General features: G+C 38.1%; 2 long non-coding RNA genes across 2 annotated transcripts; both read right to left on the reverse strand.

Moving 5' to 3' along the window:
• Positions 1 to 892: 892 nt before the first annotated feature.
• Positions 893 to 6,372, reverse strand: LOC121634929. The gene is made up of 3 exons (XR_006009325.1): positions 6,270 to 6,372; positions 5,672 to 5,741; positions 893 to 1,823 (listed from the first exon to the last, which is right to left on the reverse strand). It is a non-coding gene; the product is annotated as an uncharacterized LOC121634929 (long non-coding RNA).
• Positions 6,373 to 8,221: 1,849 nt separating this feature from the next.
• LOC121634753 lies at positions 8,222 to 22,136 on the reverse strand. The gene is made up of 4 exons (XR_006009285.1): positions 21,962 to 22,136; positions 15,341 to 15,345; positions 11,331 to 11,336; positions 8,222 to 8,233 (listed from the first exon to the last, which is right to left on the reverse strand). It is a non-coding gene; the product is annotated as an uncharacterized LOC121634753 (long non-coding RNA).
• Positions 22,137 to 24,556: the final 2,420 nt, after the last annotated feature.

Below are 24,556 nucleotides of genomic sequence, written 5' to 3' on the forward strand. Positions count from 1 at the left end.
ACAAGTGACATTTAGAAAGTGGAATATTTATAGATTCCTAAACACATTAAAAGAAGATAATTCTATTTACTTCTACATGGACATGTTTGTCTAAGCAATAACTTTCTTTTTTGCAAAGCACTGTGCTGATGTTATGCATGAAAAGTGCTTTGTAAACAAAGTTTGCTTTTATTTAATACATAATGGATCACTATGTGCCAATTTTGAGAAGAAATTAATCAACCTAAAATTTTCACTACCCTTCAGTATAGATAATTATTCAAAAAAGCAGGTAAAGACAAAAAGAGAAACATTTGCACTGCAGCCAGCCTTTCTAGTTGAACTTTTATTTATTCAAGTATAGTTTTTTTGCACAAGCAAGATGATGAAGATAATGGTGTTTGCATATAAATTTCATTCAGTTTAAATATTACTTTGGGTTTTAACCTTTTGGCTAGTTCTGACATGTTTATAGTGATGATATGCATGGCCATGGTTCGTGTTTATTTAAAATAAGGAGGGTGCCAGTTATTGTTGAAGAATGGCCAACTTAAGTAAAAAATATATTTAATGTAAATTAAATGTCTATAATTCAACTATTTTTGTGCAAATTTTTTAATGTTGTATTTTAAAGGAGCAAAATGCCATTTTCATTTATCAGATTCTTTCTCATATTCACAAAAATAGGTACAGATTTTTTTTTTTTTTTTTTTACAGCTTTTACAGAAATCTCATCCCCACCTCAGCTTTTTTTTCCTCTTCATACCATTTATATATTTTATCTGTCTACCTATTCAGAAGCAGCATGTTTACTCCAGAGGATGTTTTTCTTTACCAAAAAAACTTGTCGAATTGAAGCCCATTCAAAACAAAAAATAAAAAATAAATAAAATGTGATGTGAAAATGGCGTTACGTTTGCAGGAGATGCGGCGGCGTCGACAGCAGAGGAGCACCACGGTAACCTGAGAGAGCCTCTCTGTCAGTGCTGGACCGACGCCCATCTCTTTATCAGCACCGCAGCAAAGGAAAAACACACAAAATATGTTTACACCGCCCTGATAAGATCCAGAACTCCACCGGCATTCACATCCACACTCTCTAATAACACACTGTAACGTGTGCGCCATCATTCCCACACTACACTGTAATCTTCAGTCTAAAATGGTTGGATTGTCCCCATATTTGAGATTATCTGTCAAATTTAGTTTGAATGAAATCTTGTATCTTGGTTTTTATCTTTGAACTTACTAAATCTGCTTCTTGCTTTATTATGTCATAAACTGAATTATTTTTCTTTCTAAAGGCTACTGCCTTTCAAACAGCCTACATCTTTTTCTTTTTTCTTTTTTTTTCTTTTTTTATATATATATGCTTATCCGATACTGTGTGAATATCGATTTCCCGGATACGAGGTGATAAGGTCTTTACAAGGGAGCTCTCTCTATGAGCGCTGGTGAATATTTTATCCACTGTGGATTATAATGAGTGATTAAGCTCAGTGAGAGCCGTATCACCAGAGCCATCCTTTTAATAATTCACAGGCAAAATTCTATTGATAAACATGATTAATGTGATTCGGTGACAAGTTATAAGCCGGTCGCTGGACGTTAACATGACTTTCTGATTTATTGCACAAAAAAAGGGCTAAGCCTGGGACTCCAATCGGCGCTCCAGAAGATCCCTGGTAAACAGCTTGAGCTGAACACTGCTGTTTGAGTATCTGTGTTGAAGGAACAGACTTTAAGGAGCCTGAAAAGGAGCCATATAATGGTGCCTGATGACAAGGCAAGAGATCTGGGTCGTTCGCAGGCGACCACATGCATGCGAGTAGGTCGGCTGTAACCTAAAACACAGAAAACACCAGAACAGTCTCATACAATGAAAGACACACATTCATAGAAACTTTAGCTGCTTCTCACTTTCTACAGCACCTGACAGTATACATGTGTCTTCTGTGACTAAGCATACGAGTGAGGAGGCGGCCACGAGGGCGCTTTGTTTTCTATGAATTCTCCCTATTTAAGAAATCACTAGAACTTGTCACATTTTGCATCACAGTTTCATACTGAGAATTTGGTTTGCAGGAATGTGCTACATTTTTGTTTTTAGCATCATTTTTCTCTGCAAAAACATGTTTTTACTCACCACCTAGTTTAAAAAGATCAAGAAATGTATGCAGAAAAAACAAAATTTAAAAATAAAAATTTGGCTTTTTTTTCCCCCATAAACCACTAATTGATTGTGCTTGATTTAATATTTTGAATTCTTTGGAAGAAACAAGAAAATAAAGCTTTCTGACCACACTCCTTGTGTAGATATCGCTCTCTCTACTTGTATATAACAACCTAAATAAAGCAGAGCTGCAAGAATTTCTTGCTCTAAATCAAGGGGAGCTCGTATAAGCTTGGTTTGTCATATTTACAGCTGCTTTGAAAAATGGCTGCAGACATACGATGGAGGGCAGCACAATACCGCCACAAGGTCCTCTAAGACAAGTATGATTACTGCTGATCTTTTGCCCTTTCATGCTGCCTTTTTTATGACACACTTTTAACAGTGTAGCACAGACTGTAAAACCCAGGCTGAAATAAAAGAGATCAAGACCTTATCACATAAGTTTGGATGAGAAATTTTCCCCCATAATATATATATACATATATATGTGTATATATATATATATATATATATATATATATATATATATATATATATATATATATATAGTACTTTCTTATTATTCAGTACAGGCAGTGTAAAGTGCATGGTTGTGGAAACGGGAATAATCTCATGCAGCAGATTAAGTGGATTAATTAGGGTTTTATTCATCAGGGTGAATTGGTACCTAAAGAGCTTCCCCCTGCAATGACAAGGATTTTTCACCCGTAATTATCATGGGCTGTGGAATGCAGTCCTGCATGTGAGGCGTGTGGAATAAAGACGAAGCATATCACCCGGCAGTTGCACTGCAGAAACCTTGAATCTTTGTGCCTTCCTCCAATGGGTCTCATTTATTTATTTCCGTTGCTAAGCTTAAAAATAAAAAGAAGTCTTTCAGCCTCCCCCTGCATGATGTTTCATTAGACCACAAACTACTATCTCACGTATCTTTCACAGTGCCCCCCGATCAGGCCCATCTCTTATCTTTTCATCATTTTCCGCTTACTGAGCCTTCTCACACATTCTCACTCTATCTGTCAATAACCAATAAATGTAAGAAAACCACTTGCCATACTGTATTTGCAACCACTTATGCAAGCAGTTGGCATGAGAAAAAACAAAACTGACTTTAAGGCAGATGAAAAATAACATTTTCAGTTGGTGTAGAGATACTGAAAGGTTTGAGTGTTGTTATTTTTACTTTCTTGATTGGAAATTTTATTCTTAACACACACACACAATTTAGCTTAAAAATCTCAAAGCAGTTACTGGTTTGTTTTAGTTGACTACATATAGAAACTAAGTGTAAATAAAATTATTTCTACATTTTTATAGGTATATTTTAAAAACTTTAGATGTAAAATATAAATGTCCCAGATTAGTGAATGCACAGGACAAGATTTGCCTGCTTGAGCCGTCATGCAGTTCACATTTTTACTATAAGGAAAAAACAGCCGCCTTAAATGCATCGTCAGTATGAAAACGCTTAAATGTAACCTTTCTGAAACTAATAAAGCATGCAGCATTAATACTGTACATGTGTGAGGGAGGAGGAGTGTTTTCCCTCTTTCTTTTTTCCAAGAAAGTGGTAAAAGTGAATTTTAAAGCCCATTCAGTACAGGACAAGAGCTTCTCTCTGAGACAAACGTGGACTTTCTCAAGTTCCAGCCTTTGCAGTACAAAGCGGCTGGGGAGGAGTCGAGCATCCCCCGAACGGGCAGATAACAAAGTTAGGGTAAGGATCAGGGAAAGAGGTGGAGGGCTCTAAAGAAGGGGGGATGGACGGGTAGCAAGGCGGCGAGGCGGAGGGGGTGAAGAAGGGTGGGCATTCACCAACCAGGTCAGACGTAATGCTTGACTGGCGAAATGTCAGATACACATCTTCGGTCTTTAGTCTCCCTTCAGCTGACTGACAGGCTGCTCTGTAAGAGAAGGTATATGTGTGTGTGTGTGCTTGTGTTTCTGTGTGTGTGGTCGGCCAGTGGCTTTGGGTATCTGTAAGAGCAGTAATGTGTATAAATGTTGCTGATGTCAGGTGAAAACATCACATTTGAGTCGAAACCCAATTTTATTAGAGGGGTTTTCACACATTTGCATGAAAGGAGTTTGTAGTCGGCGCTTAACAAGCAACCACAAGGGTGTGAATCGCTAATAAACCAGAAGAGGAAATGTCTCCATTAGCAACAAGTATTAGAGAGGTAACTAGAAAGGGAGCAGCTGGGTTAAGAGGAATACAATTCTACAGAACATAACTGTGGGCGCAATATAAAAAGACACAGACTTGTCAGTTTTGTAATAGTTTACTGAAAGACATGAAAACAGATGTGTGGTGTGGCTTACGGGAGACTTTTGGTGTCTTAACCTGGTCTGAAAAGTGCTGTCCTGTGATCTGAAATGCCGCAGCATACATGAAAACTTCAAAGGCCTTTTAATCTCTCTTATCGCCTATGCTGCGTACGGTGCCCTCCGAGCTTCATCAGCACTGTTTGTTTTGTTTGGATTCCTCGGAGGAGGTGTCATCATGACCCAGAAATTCAAACGTTAGCATACTTCTTCTTTACTTTTGAAATGACAACACTTTTCTTTCATGATTCAAAGTAGCACAAAGACCCAGAAAAATTCTAAATATCTTCAACGTAATCAGTGTTCAATCAACATTCTGGAATAATTGTTTTATTAAAATTAATCAAATTATTATTTTTAAATGTAGATTAATTTTATACCACGTTTAATTCTAAGCAATGTTTGCAAATCATTAAATAAAATCACAAAGTTATGAAGCAGTTAAAATTTGTTAACAAAACAAATTCTTAAAAATATACTTGAGTTGTGCCTTTTAACATGTATTCAAGCTTTTAGAATCTAATTAAATGACATTTAAATAATTGTTTTTTTTTTTACTCTTAACCAATTCTTGAAAAAAAACAAACAAAATTAACGTGGGGTTTAATCCACAAATGCTTTATGCTTTCAGTCAAACATTTTAAACCACCAAAGGACACTTTCCTGCTGTAATTAGGTGTAACATGAATGACAGTGACTTCCTCTATGTTCTTCATCACTTTCTCTGCTAAAAGTAGGTCACCAGGGATTTCCTGCCCTCATACGTTTTCTTTCCAGCCAACACCTGGACTTTGTAACACTGCTTCGGCACAAGCAAAGAGTGGGTGCACTTGTGTATATAAAACATGGGATAGCAAGTTAAAAGTTTTTCTTTTTTTTCTTTTTTTTTTCACAGCGCATGGAAATTTAAGACCGTCATCGACCTTTAGCCGTGCAGCCGGGACTTTGAGCTGTCACAGAAACAGAAAGAAGCCACACTCCTGAAGATTTAGCTGCAGCTTCGGGCTGGGATTTTATTTTTTTTTTTTAAGAAAAACAAATGCAAAAAAATAAAAATCAACAGGGGCATATTTATTCCTCTAATTTTTCTAATTTAAAGTTTTCTGGAGAGATGCTTTATGAAACAAAGGGTTTTCTTCACTTTTTTTTTTTTTTTTCCTCAGATTGAATTATTAACAACCCGAGGCTTACCTTTGCATTTCTAATTACACGACGCAGGAAGATGGCTCTCCAACTCTGCAGGCATCCAGTTAGTGTCATTCTGAAGGAGAAATCCAAAGCAGAAAGACTTGGAGGGAGGCTAATTCAAAAAGTAGGTTACAGAAAATGCTTCAGCTTTGAACAAGTCCAACTAATTGATCACCTCTGGCCTGAAAATCTGATTCATCCATGCACTTTTTCAGATACATTTTGCAAGTGGAAAACCAAAGCAACTGCTGCAATTTCTATTGATCATGAAGGGGCAAAATAAATGTGTTTGACTATATAAGACAGGTACTAAAGAAGCCATAAAGTGTGAGTTACAAAGCTTTTGATTGTCTAACATAAGACTGTCTGACAGTTTGATGGGCAACTTTCACATAGTTTTTTTTCCCCCCTTTTCACCCCCAAGACTTGCTCACCCATAGTGGGTATGTACATGATCAAAGAGGTGCACTGTGTGGTTGAGGGGGAGGGGACAAGGTTTTGTGGCAAGCTAAACAAATAATTCATCACACAGAATCGATGTGGGATCACAGAAAGGTTCTTAGAACAAAAATCTCAAGAACACATTAAGGGGAATACTCACCTTTGCCTCCACACTTTCCTCTTCCTCTGCTATTTTCTCTCCCTCCTTCGCACACACCTGCACAGCATTTGACCTGGCAGTATACATTCAAACAGAGAGTCATACTGAGAGGACAATGCAGTAAGATTCGGAGAACATGCTCGTCTTTTTCTGTTTTTTTCTCATCTCTCTGAATGATTAATTTTCCGTTTCAGGGGCGTTGCTGTCACAGTTCGAGCCTCTCTAAGAATTAAAAAGCTAAGAATACGAAGAAAAATTCAAGAGGCAGCTTGATTAACAGCAAGTTTCTTTGACAATCATAATGTGGTAAGGGGTAAAAAAAAAAAAAAACCCAAAAACTGCAACCTATCATACAGTCACACACACACACACACACACACACACACACACACACACACACACACACACACACACACACACACACACACACACACACACCATGACACTTGTAAGTCAGTTGCACCACTTTTCCGACCACTGTGGATAGTTAAGATTAGGATGCAGAGCCCCTGCAGGAAGTGTGCGAACAGCTGGGTGTGGTTTTACCCTCCTCCGCCTTTCTGCCCTTTAATGTTGCCTGCGTGGTCAGTCCAGCACCCTCCAACCCCAAACCTACTGCACATGACATACGTGCAGCTGCCATGACCATAACGTACTGTACATATCTGCAGCCTTTCACACTGAGGTGCAACTGAAGCACCTGAAGACAGATCTTACCTCACTTTAATTTAAAGACTTAGTAACTCAGTGAACTTTATATATGTCTTTATATATGTATATATATATATATATATATATATATGTATATATATATATTTCTCATAAAAGATGGATAGAATCATGTAGTGTATTACCACTGATGGCTGCTAGGTGATAGCTCCACTTCCTCTCTGACTTCTCAAGAAATAGTAAGTCAATAAAGTTTCCCCTACAAGTAATTATAATGTTACTAACTCAAACACTCAAAAATAAAGTTTAATACTTCAAAAGCAAATTGCGACATCAAAACTGTGCCATAATGGTTTATATTGGTGTTTTGGGCACACTGCAGTTTTTTTTTTTACTCTAACGCTGGGCATCAACACTAAGAAAATTGCTTTAGAAGTCATCATAGAAGAAGATCAATATGCACACACAAACAATGTAGTTTCAATGCATCTTTAACGTTTTTGTTGTTGTTGTTTTCTTTTTTCCGTACGTTTTTGGATTAATTGCGAAAGTTAAACCTTCTTGGAGCCATGCAGATGGCTGCAGATGTGGAAATTGTCAAACGTTTCTTTGCAGCCCTTCCTGTTTTTCAAAATGATACCAATGTGGTACTAATTTTGACGTTCGGTGCTTTGGGTGAGCAGAACAGCAACCGTAAAACAAACAAAAAATTCCTTATGATGCTGGTGACAAACTGGACTTAAATGTTCAGGCTTCGGTTACTTTCCCACATCACCTGCACTAATATTTGTGTCTCACCAGAATGTTTATTGTTGGTAGATTTGTCCAAAACAAGCAAAATCAAAATCCACTGTCGCAAACTGGGAAACGGCAGCAAGTCCCCATGCATTACAAAAGCTGCCCATCTGGTGCCAGCTAATGGAAGTGGAGGGAAAAAACCCACAAAAATCTACACTTTTAAACTAGTTTGTAAAAAATATGCACAATTAGAGGACTGTGGTCAAATTACAATTTGAAATTAGTGACCACCTGCAAAGGTTAGTCCTGAACATGTAAATAATTTTGTTTTTTAACAATTGGTTTCAAATTTGCATTTATGCAACTGAATGCTTGAATCATTTTTCATTACTTTTATGTTTTTGACCATAACCTTAAATTAATTTTCATGCCTATTTGGACTAGTAAAAACTGAGCTCACAGGTACTAAATTCTGGAGATATATTAAATGGTGAAACTTGCTTTCAGGTACTAGTTTGCTGAGCCCAGTTTAGTACCCTTTAAATGTGGTGTTCTGCCTTGATTGCAAGGATAAAATGCCTCTTTTTGCAGTAGGTAGTGTGCAAATATCTGTTTTCTTATAAAAACTTTTTTTTCCACACAGAAATTAGGAGACAAGCACTTTGTCTGGAAAAATTAAAGGTCAAACATACTTATTCACCCCATTAACTAACCATTCATTCTCTTCATTCTCGTATCCTCCCCATCGTTCTGCCTCTCAATTTCAAATCAGGAGTTTAACCTCCAAGCAGATTCTGCTCACGCTGCAGCGGCGGACCTGGCCACGCACCATGGGAGAATTACCTCCCATAATTATACTGCAATTATGATCAAGATAAAATCAGCATTATTCTGGAAAAAAGAGAGAGAAGTTTAAATGAGTGGTGGGAGGGGAGGGATGGAGGGGATAGAAGAAGTTGGAGCTTTAGTGTCTCTGAGGGGATTGGTGACAGTCCTGTGAAACAAAGGGAGGCAAATGGACAGAAAACCTTTCTAATTAAGCATATAGAAAAAGATGGTGTCTCTGCTAATTATAAAATTGTAAGAGATTCTTAACTGGGTTGAGGGTAATTTTCTTTCTTTTCTGTAAATTTGACAAGTCCAAACAGTGAAACTGAAGCAAAAACTTTCTCAGAGAATGTTTTCCACTTTTTCTTCCCCCAATCAAACAAATCTACAATAAACTGACTTTGAATATAATCAGGTTTTCTTCACACTGACAAACTTATTATACTCTCCCTGTTGCCCACTAGGGGCTCTAAGAGCACTCTCATAACAAAGTGACTTCTGGCTGCAGAAAGCAGGGCCTGCAACAAATAAACTCTCCCCTCAAATCTCTTCAAACCACCTCCCAAAAATAGACATGCAAAACTCTCGGATCTTTTGAGGCTCCACGTTCCAAGCCAGTCATCTTCAGTGACGTGTGTGCAGTTCTAACTCTGGAGCTGGATCGCTGCAGACAGGACATCTGCTCTTCATATCCGCCTGGTGTGTTGCACAAAGTGGACTCTCTCAGCTCCAGCCACGGACCCAGCGGCTGCACGGCGGGCACTATTCCTTCTCCAAACACAATTCGGAAAAAGGACTTGTTTATCCAACTGTTCAAGGCTTGGATCGGAGGCAGATAATGTCTGGATTGGTTTGAGTCTCCTTTCCATATAGCGGCACACATCTGTGTCTGAGCTTTCCAGTAAAAAAAAATAGAAAAAGAAACGAAAGAAAAAGCCAACAATGTGATTTAAACTGAGCTGGTGTACAATATACAAACACATGAAGGAAGAGGATTGCACAAACATAAATACACAGGTAGGTCAACAGTGTGTGCAATGCCAAGCACTTAAGGAAAAGACTGCTGGTCCATTATAGAGCATTTGGAAAATCATCAACCTCTGGGAAGAGGAGAAACTTTACAAAGACTTTGATCGCACAAAGTCCAAAGACACATTTGTAAAACATTTTGTTCCATTAAAATAAAAAACAAAAAAACTTTAACCTACCACCCTTGTAAGGTTAGCATATGAAAAAACAAACACTTAAAAGCAGCCAAAATGATTTATAACCTGTATATTTCAGGTATGTAATGCTGTAGAGTATCTCCCAGCAATGCCATTACTTATTTTTGAAAGCCCACCTGATTGCAGTTAGACAGACTCCCCTAAAAAAAAACAAAAAAACACATAAAACAGCTCAATAAAGCACCCTGAGCTACGATTGGGATCTCACTCATATTCCCTCGTCACAAAGATGAATGCATTTGCACTGGAAGGATGAGAAGTAGGGCTGGGTTTTAATAAATTCTGCATCATGCTTCTGCCACTGCGCTCACATGTCAGTGACAACTGCATTTATTTAAAGACAGTTTGATAAATTAATTTGTTTTTTTTTTCTTATGATTATTATTATCTGTGCAAATGTATTTGCGGTTGATAAAATGTCGGTTTTTCACTCACTCGATTTAAAGAAGTAGGAAAATTTTGAATTTTTTGATAACGTAAAGGGCAGCTTTCATGATCTGTAGGTTATTTTCTGTTTTTTGGGGAGTTTTCTGTCTTCGTAAAGGAAACGCTCAAACTTGATAAGGGAAAATTGCTAACAAAAAAGACCAATCAGATAATCGGCCTGAGGTCACGCAGATGCACCAAACGCATCTTAACATCTCATGCAACTTCACCGAAGACGTGTAGAAAAGAGGCTAACCTTGGAGCTGGATTTGCAACAGAAAAAAACAAGCAAATCATTCATAATACCAGTATCTGCAGCATCTGCACACATTGCAGGCTGGCCTGCAATATCCTTCAGAGGACAAAGTGTACGAAATGAATCAATAAACTCAAAAGCCCCTGAAATCTCAAATCCATTAGGGCCACGACGAAGCACATATTACTTCAAAATGGAGTTGCATTAAGTGTCAGATGTCTGCGATAAGGCTGCCTTCATTTGGGTTTTGCTGTTTTTTTTCCCCTGATGGGACACATGAGTGGTGTCTCCTTATCACTCATACCATAAAGTGCTATCTGTGTCTCTTATCGCCTGTCTCTGCACGAAAGAGGAAAAGAGAGTAAGACTATGACAGAGAGGGAGAGAATGAAGGACAGAAAGCCGCGGATGATAAAAATCACTGTTCCTGCTGCTGTGGCCGCATGCTTGTACACCTGTATGAGTGGACACAGACGCCGTCTCGCTACCTTAACACGCACGTATCAAACAAGGCCACAGGTCTGACATGCTCTTATCTCCTGCAGCCTTTCCCCATGAACCAATGTGCCGCGCTGCCTTAACATCTCTCCACTCAAAGTACAGAGGAAACCAAACTGTTGCAGAGAATCTGGAGTTGTTTTTTTTTTTTCTTTTCCTCCCTCAGCTTACTGATGGCCTGTTATCTTTTCTGATGAGCTCAAACTTTAACTTTGATCAAATTTTTGTTGAGACATGAAAATGAAACCTTTTTTTTCCCCCCCTCTGCCTTTTTCGACTGCATCATCACTTTCAACAAGAGGAATGAAACGATTCCATCGTGCGGAGAAGAAATCTAAATCCAGACTCCGAAGAGTGTCATGGCTTGCAGATTGTGTATGATACGGCATGTTGACCCCGCTTGATTTAACGTCACGATACATTCCTCTGAATTTCTTTACTATGCAAAACATAACCTTAATCTCTCAGCCTTTAACCTTGTCCCCCCCCCCCCCCCCCCCCCCCATTATCACCCCCTCTTTCCCTCTCTTGTTCCTCCCTGCATTTGTTTATCCAGGGCTCTCTCCGCCGCCTCTCTGATGAGCGTTTTATCTTGCGGCCCACCTTTTCACACTGCCGCGTTCACAATCATGAGTATCACCCCTAATTATCTCGCCGTATTCCCCCTTCTCGTCCTATCGCCAGCATTCATCTCAGCACTGGAATTATATGCGTTTCAGCTGGGTGCCATCACACTCCCACCGCCCCCAGAGGAGAGCAGGAGGGGTTTGGAGACTGAGGGGGAGGAAGAGCAAGCAGGACCAGGTTGGGTAAAGACAAATCTAGTGTGTCACAAGTTTCTTGCCTGACCTGCATCACCATAGACCCTCATCTCAGGTGTAATTACTTTGTTTCACAGCATTCATTTATCTCGCATCGACTTTGCATCTGTCCCTTTTCATACTCTGGCACTCTAGCGCATGATATAGTTGTGGTTTCTGTCAAAGTCTCCTCGACCTTCCTCCTTTCCTGCATTGTACCAATAAGAAAACTAATTAATGACTTATCCTTCCATCTCAATGTCAAGGCTTTTTCTGAGGTGTACTATTATGTCTGCTTTTCCGACATGCTGTTAATTAACTCCCTGCTTCTCCACCCGAGCCTCCCGCCGCTCACTCGCCCAACCACGACGGCATTCAGGGCCGCATAATAGCTCCGTACTGGTGCGACGTGAGTGGCAAAGCTCTCACAAGCAGAACCTTAAACTTCTGAGAGCAACAGAATGCAGAGAAGGACGGTGGAATGGCAAAGGAGGATGTGAAAGGATTTAATGAACAAGATGTCTGAAGGAGAATTCAATGGAGAGGCCAGATAAGCCTCTGTCGTCGTTTAGAGCAGGCAGAGTGTGGAGCATCCACCTCTTTAGGTGAAGAAGAAGCAGTACAGCCTTAACACTGGCTCAGTTTGCTTCTCCTTTATCACATTCATATTCAAATTTGGAAGTGAAATGTCAAATATGTCAGACGTATCACTTTCAGCTTTCTGTTACCTCGGCCTTCTTTTAAACCCTTTTCACAGTTGGGTTGTAAAGACGGAAACTCCCTCTGGGGCTCGTGCTGGTGTGTAATTTATACTAGCTAGTTACGTGGCTTCATGCCAACCCAAAAGACCCTGACTCTGGTCAAGGCTGACTTTTACTCACCTAATGATTTGAACTGTTTTATGACTTGGACAAAGAAACCTGCAGCCTTGTTTGCTATAAATGCTCTCAATCTTGCAAACAAGACAAAGCCGTGTATAACCTGTGGCCATGTTGAGCCTCGGATGCCAAACACGATGTCTATCTGTTTCATTGTCCCCATTTCCATATTTATTTTAATTAGAATTTGGCAGTGCATTGTCCGGGGGGATGACTATTATGAAAACCTTTCCAATTTCCTAATATATAAAATTAGAGCAGTGCTGTGTATGTATGTTTTTTTTTTTTTTTTTACTTTCTACTAATAAATTATATACTCTCACAGCCGGAGTGAGGAGACAGTCATATCTTTTTTTAATTTTCTTAATGCAATTCATTGCTTCGAACTCGGATTCAAAACACTAATTAATTTGTATTTGATAATTTGCCCACTTTCACGGCTTGACATGAGTGCATTTTTTTTCCTTTCTAAACTTTGCACTGCATGTACAAGTTTAATTAAGTGAGAACTCTTCACATTATCAACATCATAAATTGTGAAAAAAATTTTGTAGAGAGAGAAGAAGAAAAAAAAAAGAAAAAAAACCTATGGGTCTGCAAGGGGCTTTTCTGTTCTTCATCTCCACACCCACAGTTTCCTGCATAAAAGGAATTTTCCGAATTGAGAGGAATGATTGCTGGAGGAGGTGTACATTTCAAGTTAATTTTGCATTGACCTTGTAAAAAGGATTTTGAAAGAGCGTGGATGAGTTAAAGAGTAATGAAAAAAAAAAGAGTTAATGCATCTTGGTCTTCCTGCACCAAACCATCTCACTAACGGACCATCGGCTGCTCCTCCTCTCAGCTTCCCAACAGTCGCTGTACAGACACGTCTTTCATGGACCCAAAACCAACCTACATTTGCGCTAAATTGTACTTTAAAGAAGATTAATGAGATTTTGGTTTCAGGGGGCTGAATTTTTAGCTCATCTGCTCCTGGGCTACTGGAAAGAATTGTCTTCATTTGAAATTTTCTGACCATGAACAGTTATAAAGCTCTAACTTCCTTCTTTATTAACACTAAGAACTTAAAACTTAGTCAGCCTTACGTGTGTAAACCGTGGAGGAGGACAGCTCACTGGTTTTTTTTTTTGACTCACCCACAATAAAAGTAATAATTTCATCTTTAACTTGGCTTTACTTTCTGCTGTAGTTCAGTTGTGATGTCTCAGTTAAGCCTGGTGCACATATGAGGATTTTTTAAATCTGGTGAGATTTTTTTATCTGCTTGAGACCTCACACATGAAAATAAAAAATCAAGCATTTAACAGTTTTGATCATCGTGTGGTGTGCTCCGATAATCTCAGCACATAACAACACACACACACAACAATGGTGTCCTACAACAGATCTAGAATCTAGTCCTCCGAGCCAGAAATCTGGCATGACCATACGTGATCTAACAAAAACGGAGAAGAAGGACCATGGCAACAACCGGAAAACAACTCCCAGCATGGCAGAGGACATAATGATGGTTGTCTTACGACTATTATTAACAGAAAAATCCAGAACGAAAAAAAAAAAAAAAATAACAGACTAAAGACGGCGTGAACACAGACTTTATATCCTTCCTTGTTCCCCAGTCAGCTCGCTCTCTGATTGGCTTTATTCCATTCCATGTCACAATCCACACAGTCACACACAGTCAGTTTTTAACATGGGAGTCTATGGGGATTGACTGTTTTGGAACCAGCCCCTAGTGGGTAAGGGGTGAACTGCAATTTTTTGCACTTCCACATAGGCTTTACATTTCACCGCCAGAGGTTGCTGCTTGGTCACAACTCAGGAGTTGTTGGCTTTCCTCACACACATGAAGATTTTTGGTTATAAATATTGAACAATACTTCCGAATGTTGGCTACGACACGTTACAGAGCCAATTGTCGTGACAAATTTGCACTTAACACACCTCAGACCAAATGATAATTTTATTGGAAAATTTCATAAGACTTAAGATAATCGGGCATTGGCTGTCTTTGAACGGTAAGGGGAAAAATCAGGACAAAAACAGCCCGATAATCCTTACGTGTATACCCAGCTTTATTCAGATAAAAACATTTATATTTTCTTCCATTCAGCTGTAAGCCAGTTGCTTCTTACTGCATCCATAGATGGCAGATTGCACCAAAAACACAGGAGTCATTTTTACCTTGCACATTTAAAGTGGTTAACTCATTGGTGTGACTCATTACAAAGCCAGCCAGTAAAGAAGGCGGTAAAGACACCATTCTCTTCAGATGAATTACAATGTGTTTGGCAGTTCTGGAAAACTTTTTTCAGCAAACAATGGCTTGTCACATTTTAGGCTTATCCAACAGTTGGTTTATGATGGAAAAACATTCATTATTGTTATCGGCATGTGATTTTGATAATGTAACTTTAGCTTTTAGAATAAGGTCCAACTTTTTTGCATGGTCTTATTATTTTTTTTTACCCTATAACTGTTGAAATAAAAAGTATGGAACCTAAACTGCACCTACACTAATTGGTTTAGACTGAACATCAACTGGCCCTGTAACCGTGACATAAAAAAAATATTAGTATTAGGAACCCTAAAACATATAATTTACTGTAATTTTCTAATGAAATAGTTTTATAGTCTGCCCTCTATGTATTGTACAATGGGAATGACATAAGAGGCAAACCAGCTATTATCCTTTCATAATTTTAATTTCTCAGCTTTGATTTATTACCTCCTTCTGTAATTCAAAAACTGAAGCTGCAGAAACATCTTCAAAAATCCATTTTCAAGTTTTAAAAAACTTAGATAAAAGCATCCCTTTGGAATATTTTTTGGAAAGTAAAGTGTGAAAAAGTAAGAAATGACCTGAGGCTACATAGAGCAAGCACAGTTTGCCAAAAATCACTTTTCATCTTCATAAAAAGTTGGATTTGATTTCTAAGCATTAGCCCGCAATATGTCTGGGACAAGAAAAGAATGTCTAAGCTATACAAGCTTACACATGCTCTCTGTCTCTACCTGGCAATCAGTCATTTAGTCAGTCAGTCAGTCTGTGGATAAGGATCTGGATGAGCTCAGGTGATTACACTCTTTAGGCCAATGCTAATTGCAAGGTCTTTGCTCTAAGTACTGTAAAGGTATTAATTAAAGCAGACCATTAATCAAGGCCTTTGGCTGCCAAATAGTGAGGAAGACAGATTTTCTCAGAGTAAGTAGAGCTTTTCTCTTTCACTTCCTCCTTGGGCGTGGAAGTAAAGGTTGGTGAGGGATAAAAAAAAAAACCCTTTAACCTGCCTTTCAGAGGAAGATGAGTTACTGTAGGTTACTTTAACAAGCTGAACACAGTTGTTCAGGTCTGTCTGTAACATCCACAACAACACAAAAAGAAAATAAAAATACAAACTGAAACATGGATTTTGAGGTTAAAAGGAAAGATATGGACATAATTGGTCAGTTTTGGCAGAAGATGCCAGTGACGATACCAAAATGGTCCCTCATTTTGACAAATATGTATATACAGTATTTCCCTAGGTGGAATTTTGGCATAATTTTAATCAGAATTTAACCATTATTTTCCTTAAATGTTTCCATGTTTGAAACACAAATGGTCAAATAGAAGCTGATTTATACATTGCATTATGTTCATTTCACAGAAACATTTCATCCAAAGCAGATTACAGAGTGAGAAATAGATTATTGAGAGCCGATGTAGGGTTGTATCTGGTTGTAATTAGAGATGCAAACACTCACCTTTTACTGTTATGTGCATAAAAAACACAGAAATAAAAATTCACAACAGGCTGGACCACACTGTTAGATTAAAAGAGCAGCAAACCGTCAATGGACTGCATTAAAGTAGTGCTGACCACTCAATTCACCATTATGCTACAGTCCATGTTCACCCATAAAACTTCTCTTTGTCTATACATTTGTTAAAAGCCTTTCAACACACACACACACTTCCACCAATTAATCCATCAAAAGCAATGTTGGGTTTTGGTGTCTTACCCAACATGTGGACGAAGCCAGAGATTAAACTATAGTCTTAATTAATCAGATTTATGTATACGTAGATTTTTTTCTTTTTTCAAAACACTCAGTGATTTTACAGTGAATTAATTATTAATTTGCTCCACAGTCACACTGGTATTGCCATCTGTAGTAAGATTATTGGAAGTCTGCACATCAGACTACCTTCAAAATATAGCTGTGTCCGAGTGATGCAGATGGATACATCGATGGAAGTGGAACAGCCTTAAAGAGACCCAAATTTGTTTCCTTTCTGCATCAGCTGCTAATTTCCTTTTGTATGTCATTTTTACTCATTTAATTTAGTTCGACCATCCTGACAAAGCATTGAAAACTGGTTAGGATAACATCTTGGTTTACCTCAATGTCTGCACTGAATCTGTTCCAATTTGCAGATGTGATTGTGTTGAAACTGCTCTGATTTTGAGACATTTTATTTTATATCAAACATATCTAGCATATATTTAGTTTCTACTGACACACAACAGGCACAACTTTTTAGATCAAGAAGGAAAGGCTGATGAATCAGAAAGTGCTAAATATTATTGGTTTAATTCAAATTTAACATTTGTCATGGTATAGTTATTATTACATACCAAGGGATTAAAAAGAGAAGCAACAGATTTACTATAAACATGGAAGGTTTTTACTTCAACATCCATAATAAACTTGCTGAGTTTTAATGTTTACCCCAAAGGTTTGCAGTCATATGTTGATTGACTTAATGTTTTTTCAGGTTTGACACAGCTTATGTGCTAACCCCTCTCATGAATAACTCATATTTATTCCTCAAGTGCAGCGCTTCTACCTTTGTGACTCCTAGTCTATAACTTGGCCAAACAGATTCATGTTTGGACATGAAAAATATTCATATTTTGAGCAGGTTCAGTCCCTGCCCAAACTTAAAAGTTGAAATTAAACACTGACTCTTATTTAAAGCTGCCTTATTGCCTTGGGCCTTATTTTATACATATGCATGTATTAAGCCTTATATATGCAGATGGACGGTGCAGGGAAGAGCAGGAATGAAATCCTATTATACCCTACCTGTGAGATGTAGAGTAGTAAGCCCTCTGACTTCCAGCAGAATGGGACTGGAGAGACAAAAGGCATCAGTGCTAAACGACTGGGGTGATTTTAATCACATACTCTTAGGAAAAGAAAGACTGAAGAAAAAATAACATCTGAAAACCAATTCACCGAACAAAGGCCTGAGTGTTCCCTTGTGGTGGAATCGAAGAGGAATAGAGGACGAGTGAAAGAATGAAAGCAAGACATAGGGTTTTATCATGATTTTGAGTCAGTGAACTAAAGGTTGGGGTTCAGCAAGGAGACCGGGAAAGGAGGGAGGAGAATTAAACCCCCCCTTCTATTCAGTGGGGATATTTAATTTCTATCTCTTTCTCTCCATCTCTTCCATAAACCCAGTGAACATAATTTTCATGTCTGTTCCCACTCTCTCTTCTTTCCCAGACCCGTCATCTACAAAATGGCTGCTGAGGGTTGGAGGATGATGCTCAATTTGTACAGTGTCTAAAATGTAAAAAGAGGTTGTGAGAGACGGGGGGTCAGGGTCGGTACTCAGGTTTCCTTAATGGCTGCGCTGGGATAGGCCCCTGTTCTGATTGGCCTGTTAAATGATTTTCTGGGCTCGAGGCCCAGCCAGGACTCCGTCAAGTTTTTTGTCCCGTGACAGAGGAACAAAACGAGTAAAGAGGAAGTGCTGTCCAGATAGAAAAGGTAATGAAAGGGGGAATGGACAGGTTGGAAGCTGATAGAGTTTTGCTATGCGACAGCAAGAGGGTTGGCCTGTCCTGACTGAACAAGGAGAGGAATATTTACAGTCAATGAGAAGATCCAGAGGAACGATTGATGTTTCGGTCGAGTAACTAAATGGCATCAGTTTGAATCTCTTAAAGATGGGGGAACAGGGAGCTGTAAGCCTGAAGAATGATGAGTTAGTGGTGAGACAATTCAGTTTATTCCTCTGACCACTAGACAGTTGAGTATTTGTAAGGTACAGCTTATAGTTTGCAAAGCATTTATAAACAGTCACTTAAGGCAAGCTCTATATTTTGACTCTTCTTCTTTGTTTAAATTAACTTTTTTGTGTGTTTGCTTGCAGTTACAGCCTTGCTTTTACTTACATTTGTTCAATATACATTGTTTTTAAAAGTGCTAATGAATTAACAACTGACAAATAACCTCCTAAAAGTTTATCACAGTTCACAACTTTATCAGAGACAGGGGAGAAAACCACTCACTTTTAAAATTGTACTACAGAACAGGGCCTTTCTAGATAATATTTCTGTATTAGAACAAATATAGGACCTAATTTCGGATGTTGTGGTGGTCCTAGAGGTTAAGATGTACTTCCTGCTGTACATGTTCCACTAGGGAACCTGAATTGTATAAAATTTTTCCATTTTTCTTGCTCAGCATTTTCTTTGTGTTGGCCAAACTCAGTCTGCCATCATTGTACAGATGTAAATTAATTAAGAAGCTCTCAGATCCCTATCTATAAGGGTTTTTTTTTTATTTTTAATCAGTAAGCACAGAGTGTGAATACTCCTGGCTGCTTAGCCAGGTGCCTTCAATGACACCCTATCTATAACAAGTTCAGATAATAAACTAAACCAATAAAACTGCAACCCCCTAAAGTTGCAGTTCCACAAATCACCACTTGAATTATTTTAGAAAACTAGACTCTCCTCATGTCCATGTGGCTTATGTCCATAGAAAGCAGACAGGGACTATGATTACATTCAAAGAACATGCATTTAAAACAGAATCAGCTGCAGTTCCACTGTAACCATAACTAATATTTTACTGCTTGAAGCCGAACATTAAAGGACAATGTTTTTTTTTTTTTTTTTTTGATAATGTGTTTACAATAGCAACCAGTAAAATGTTCACCATTAAGAGGACTATTGTAAAAAAAAGTTTTTCAGCCTGAAAGTGCGACAGTATCATAACTGCACCAGAGTAATATTTAGTCAAAACCCAACCAGAAGATGGGATGTATGTTGGTCTTTAGTTTGTGTCACACAAACCCCTTTGAAGACTTTATGGCTTCTTAAACAATAGGCTTGACAGTGATGCCAAGCCAAGGTATTGAGGGGATCCAGTTTGGTGGCCTCAGGATTGGGTCTCCACTTTTTGCAGATGATGTGGTTCTGTTGGCTTTATCAGGCCGTGATCTTCAGCTCTCGCTGCAGTGATTCACAGCCGAGTGTGAAACTGTCCTGAAGGTTTTCAATGTTTCCTGCTTCAACACACACAACTGACTCAAATGAAATGGTTCCAACAGCTTATTAATTTTTGCACAATGACTCTTCAATTTGAGTCAGGTGGTTTTGGAGCAGGGACACATCGAAAACCTGCAGGATTGTGGCCCTCGAGGACCGGAGCTGGACACCCCTGGTCTCCATTTAGTCTAATGGACAGAATCAATTATCTTAATTGCCAACAGACTGACCAACTCATATGTTTGATTTCTGGTGAGAAATTATCAACAACCAAAACATTAATGTTGAAACACATCTCCAGAGCAAAGACACCACAGTTGCTGAAAAGTACTAAGCCGGAAATGAGTGAAGAAAAGTGTTTTCAGAACTTATGTGAAAATCTGTGCAGTGCAACCATTTTTGAAAGAAGTGGATCAAGTCCCTAAACTCAACTATTGCTGCAGGTTTTGTCACAACTGGTGACAAAAACAGTGAGGTTTGGAAAGCTGTTCACAAACGGAAAATGAACAAAAGAATCACTGATTAAAATTCAAAGCATCTATACCAAGATTTAAAATACAAACGTGAAAGAGTTCAGAAAGTTAGCAATTGGGAAGTTGTGTAGAAATATTATCTTAAACGTGCAGGTTTAGCCTTTTTTTTTGTTGTTGTCATGACACATGAAATTAAATTATATTTTTGCAGTTTTGTTCATTTTTTAAGAATCACATATGTTGTGACTCTAGACAATGATTATTTGGTGAGACAGGTGTTTTTTTTTAAATAAATAAATTTTAAAAATGTTGCAAAGCTCTGTTTTTAGACCTTCAGACCTCAATGCAACAGAAACGTTTGTTGCTTTTTGACATGAAAAGGCAACAATTTTATGTTGTGCATTAGTCCCCATGATGTCAAAGTGTGTTTGAATGTTTCAAGCATTTTTTTGGTATCCTTCTTGGATGTTGATTACTCATGCTGTCGTTTAGGCATATTAAACATGCATCCAGTTAAGTCAAATCTGAATCAAGGTGATGCAGAACGGTGGCCGGTGCCTGATCAGGCTGAGGAAGTTGACCAATTAGATCATGCTAAGATTTGTGGGAGATAGTTGGCTTTTATAATGTATATTTTACTAGAGAAATATTTTAACCCTAGGATGCATGACCAACTGACTTGGTTCTCTTACGTTCTGGGGTCTTTTTTGACCCCAATTCATTTCCTATGGAAACTGATCCAACAGGGTTGTTAGGGTTGCAATATCTTTGTCCTGGAGGGTTGATATCATTTGACATTTCACCTATAGCTAAACAAACATGTTATATGTCATTTCATTTACAATTTTGATTTAGTTTTTTTATACTTGTTAATAAATTGAGATAATTGTCTTACTACCCCGCTTTTCACATGGGGGTCTTTTTTTACCCCAAACAAAGTAAGTCTCGTTCAGGAACAGGAACCTGAATACATAATCAGGTATAGATCATCAGATACACCTGATGATGCAGTTGAGGCTGTCAGGAATATATTACAAGTGCACAGAAGACCAGTGACAGACGTCACTGTCAGAGTCAGAGAGACAGAAGTCAAGACAGATTTTTTTCACAGCAAGACCTGATAATCATGTAAGTACTGTATTATATTATAATTAATTTATAATTATATTGTGTCATCGGCTTAGCTAAGCTTGTTAGCTAGCTAACAACTAAGCTACCTAGCTAGGTAAGTAGCTAACTAAGCTAGCTAGGTAGCTAAGCTAGCTATAGCTAGCTGCTATAGCTAGCTAGGTAGCCTTACCATGTGCTGAAACCCTCAGAAAAATCTATTGGAATATTCAGAAGACCTGACTAATGACTATTGTGTGAATATATAAAACATGTCTAGCAATCCTGTGCTATGACAATACCAAATAACAAAATATCCCTTTTAGATTTTCTCATCTACGGTGTCATGGCGGTTGTCTGTCAGAAATGTGAAGCGTGAGGAGACTGACTGACACACACACACGGGGTATCCTATGTCTGTCACCTGTTACAAACAAAGTTATCACACATACAGTATGTTTGTTCTTTGTCATGTTCTGTGTAACATTGGTTTTGTTCTATTGAATTACCTGTGACACAACCGTACATACAAACACGCATGTTACAAATGTTCTGTGTAACATTGTTCTTTTTCAAGGAAATTACTCACTTCCAATTGTTGAGTGTGTAAGAGAATTCAAAATAAACATTTTTCAGACATAAAAGCATTCTTGTGAAATCTAACTATGACATTCTGATGAGCTGTAAGACTCACAACCAAAGTTGCTAAAAAAGACCCCTACATGCATTCAAGGGATAATTTAGAATGTTCTATTGATTAGTATAAAAAACATGTCATTTGAGGATTAGCTGGAGTATGAAACAACACAATTTTTCCATTTCAAAGATATTGCAAGAGAAAGACCTCTCGGGGTCAAAAAAGACCCCAACATGCATTCAAGGGGTAGGGTTACGAATTCCTTAATTTCTTAAAAAGTACAAAAGATCATTTAGAATGTTCAATTGATTAAGTATAAAAAACATGTTATTTGAGGATTAGCTGGAGTACGAAACAACAAATTTTTTCCATTTAAAAGATATTGCAAGAGAAAGACCTCTCGGGGTCAAAAAAGACCCCAACATGCATCCTAGGGTTAAATGAAACTACATCCTGTAGTGGTCTTAAATTTGATAACACCATTAAAATTGTTAAGATATAAAATATTAATGCTAAGGTATATACAGTGTCATGTAACACGTTTCAGACTAAGCATGCAGAGATATGATTTATGGTCCAAATTGCTCAACACTAATTAAAGTATGTCTGCAGAGAGGTTGTTTTTATTATATTAGGTTTTATTCGTGCAACATTATTGTTGTATTAACTGTAATAAATCCCAAGGCTTAGCTTCATGTCTGTCTCTGTTGTATATTTTTTGTTTTTGCTGCAAAAATGCCTTAATATTGTCTCCATTTTTTATTGTTAAACCAGTTAATGTGAAGTTATGTTTCAGGCCAAATCCACTCTGCAACATTTACCTTTTTGTAAAGAGCATATTTGTTTTAATGGAAAGTGGAAACAGCCGGCAGTGGGGGAAAAAAAAATCACAGCCTTAACTACAAGCTGATTAGAAGCTTTTTTTCCAGAAGGCTGTATCATTTAATTGAGGGGAAAATAATGATCACAATTCCAGCAACTTCTAATTAGAAAAGCGGCTCAAATCTTATCAGGACCACTTGATGCATGCGGAACACACATTTGCTTTTACTCGTACACAAACGCACAAACACATATTTTAAAAGAAAACCTTTAAGTGGAGTGTATTTTATTTATATATATATATATATATATATTATTGTTTTTTTTTTATTTGTTTGGTCTTTTCTGAGATACACACTTGTACAGGCTTCCCACTCTGAGACAGAGTGCCAGTTTAAGCACATCAAGTCAGCTGCGGATTATGTTTGTAGATATTACCCAAAGAATCAGTGGTGCGCTTTCTGAAAAGAGACACAGACAATTACAGATCTGATAACCCCTGAGTTGTATCACAGTTGTTGCAGTGTGTTTACACTATCAGACATGGCTGAAACAACAGCACAAATAAGAACAGAGAGAAGATTCTCATCTCAACTTTCCTGACTTGCTGCTTATCACAAACCACAAAAAATCATAGTGTCAAACAGAGCTTGGAACAAAACCAAAAAAGCTAACTCACACACTCCCGACAGCCTCGTGCAAAAACAAACCACCATTACATCAATTTTTTTAGGCTGAGTGTCTGTATTTGTTGGCAGCTGCTGGGAGTGTTTTGTAATACTTAAGAGGATATTTCCACACAGATAAACAAGAGCTTGTAGAAACCTTTCCAAAATGAACCTGTAATGTTTTCTGTTAAATTGGCAAATAATAGCGGCATGGTTTGTGTGTGTGTCTGTGTGTGTGTGTGTGTGCCTGGTTGCATCCTCAGGGGAGGAATTGCATACAGTATATGAGTCATGTTAAGGGAATGACACAGTCTGAAACTGAAGCATTGAAGGACGCATTATCTTCCCGCAGGTTAATGCAGTTTCACAACATCATAGATGGGATTCTTATTCAACAAGAGTAGCGCTGAGTGAGGGGAGAGGAGGAAAAAAATGTTTGTTTATTTTCTTTGGTGCTCATGAAATTTATACATGCAGCACTATGATTAATAGGCAGCTTTGTCATTGTTTTATTAATAGGAAAAGGGCTGATTTATGGGCAGTGTCTAGACACAGTAACTGCTTTCACTTCTCAGCCAGCAGATCATCTGATCGGCTTAAATGTGAGTTTGTGTGCCTTTGAAAACCTTAATGGACTCTGCTGTTGTTGTCCATTTGCTTGTGGTGTGAAAATGAACTTTTTTTTTGGGGGGGGGGGGCTTCTCCAATTTTTCTCATTGTATTAAGGATAACAATAATAAATCAGCTGCTTGGAAGAGCAGAACATGATGGCACCAGGTTGAAATGAAAAGTCGGCCAACACAAACTAATTTGTGAAATTACACTCTTGACTGATTTATTGTATTTTTGCATCTGCCATATTTTGGTTGGTTGTAAATTTTGACTTTAAAGAAAATCAAATTGATCAAATAAATACGCTTCCCACTTTACCTGTATTTCACTTTTCATTACAGTACATCAGGTGCACACTTGCATGCATCATCA

Source organism: Melanotaenia boesemani, chromosome 23 (genome assembly GCF_017639745.1).
Source record: "Melanotaenia boesemani isolate fMelBoe1 chromosome 23, fMelBoe1.pri, whole genome shotgun sequence".
In the NCBI taxonomy this organism is placed as follows: domain Eukaryota; kingdom Metazoa; phylum Chordata; class Actinopteri; order Atheriniformes; family Melanotaeniidae; genus Melanotaenia; species Melanotaenia boesemani.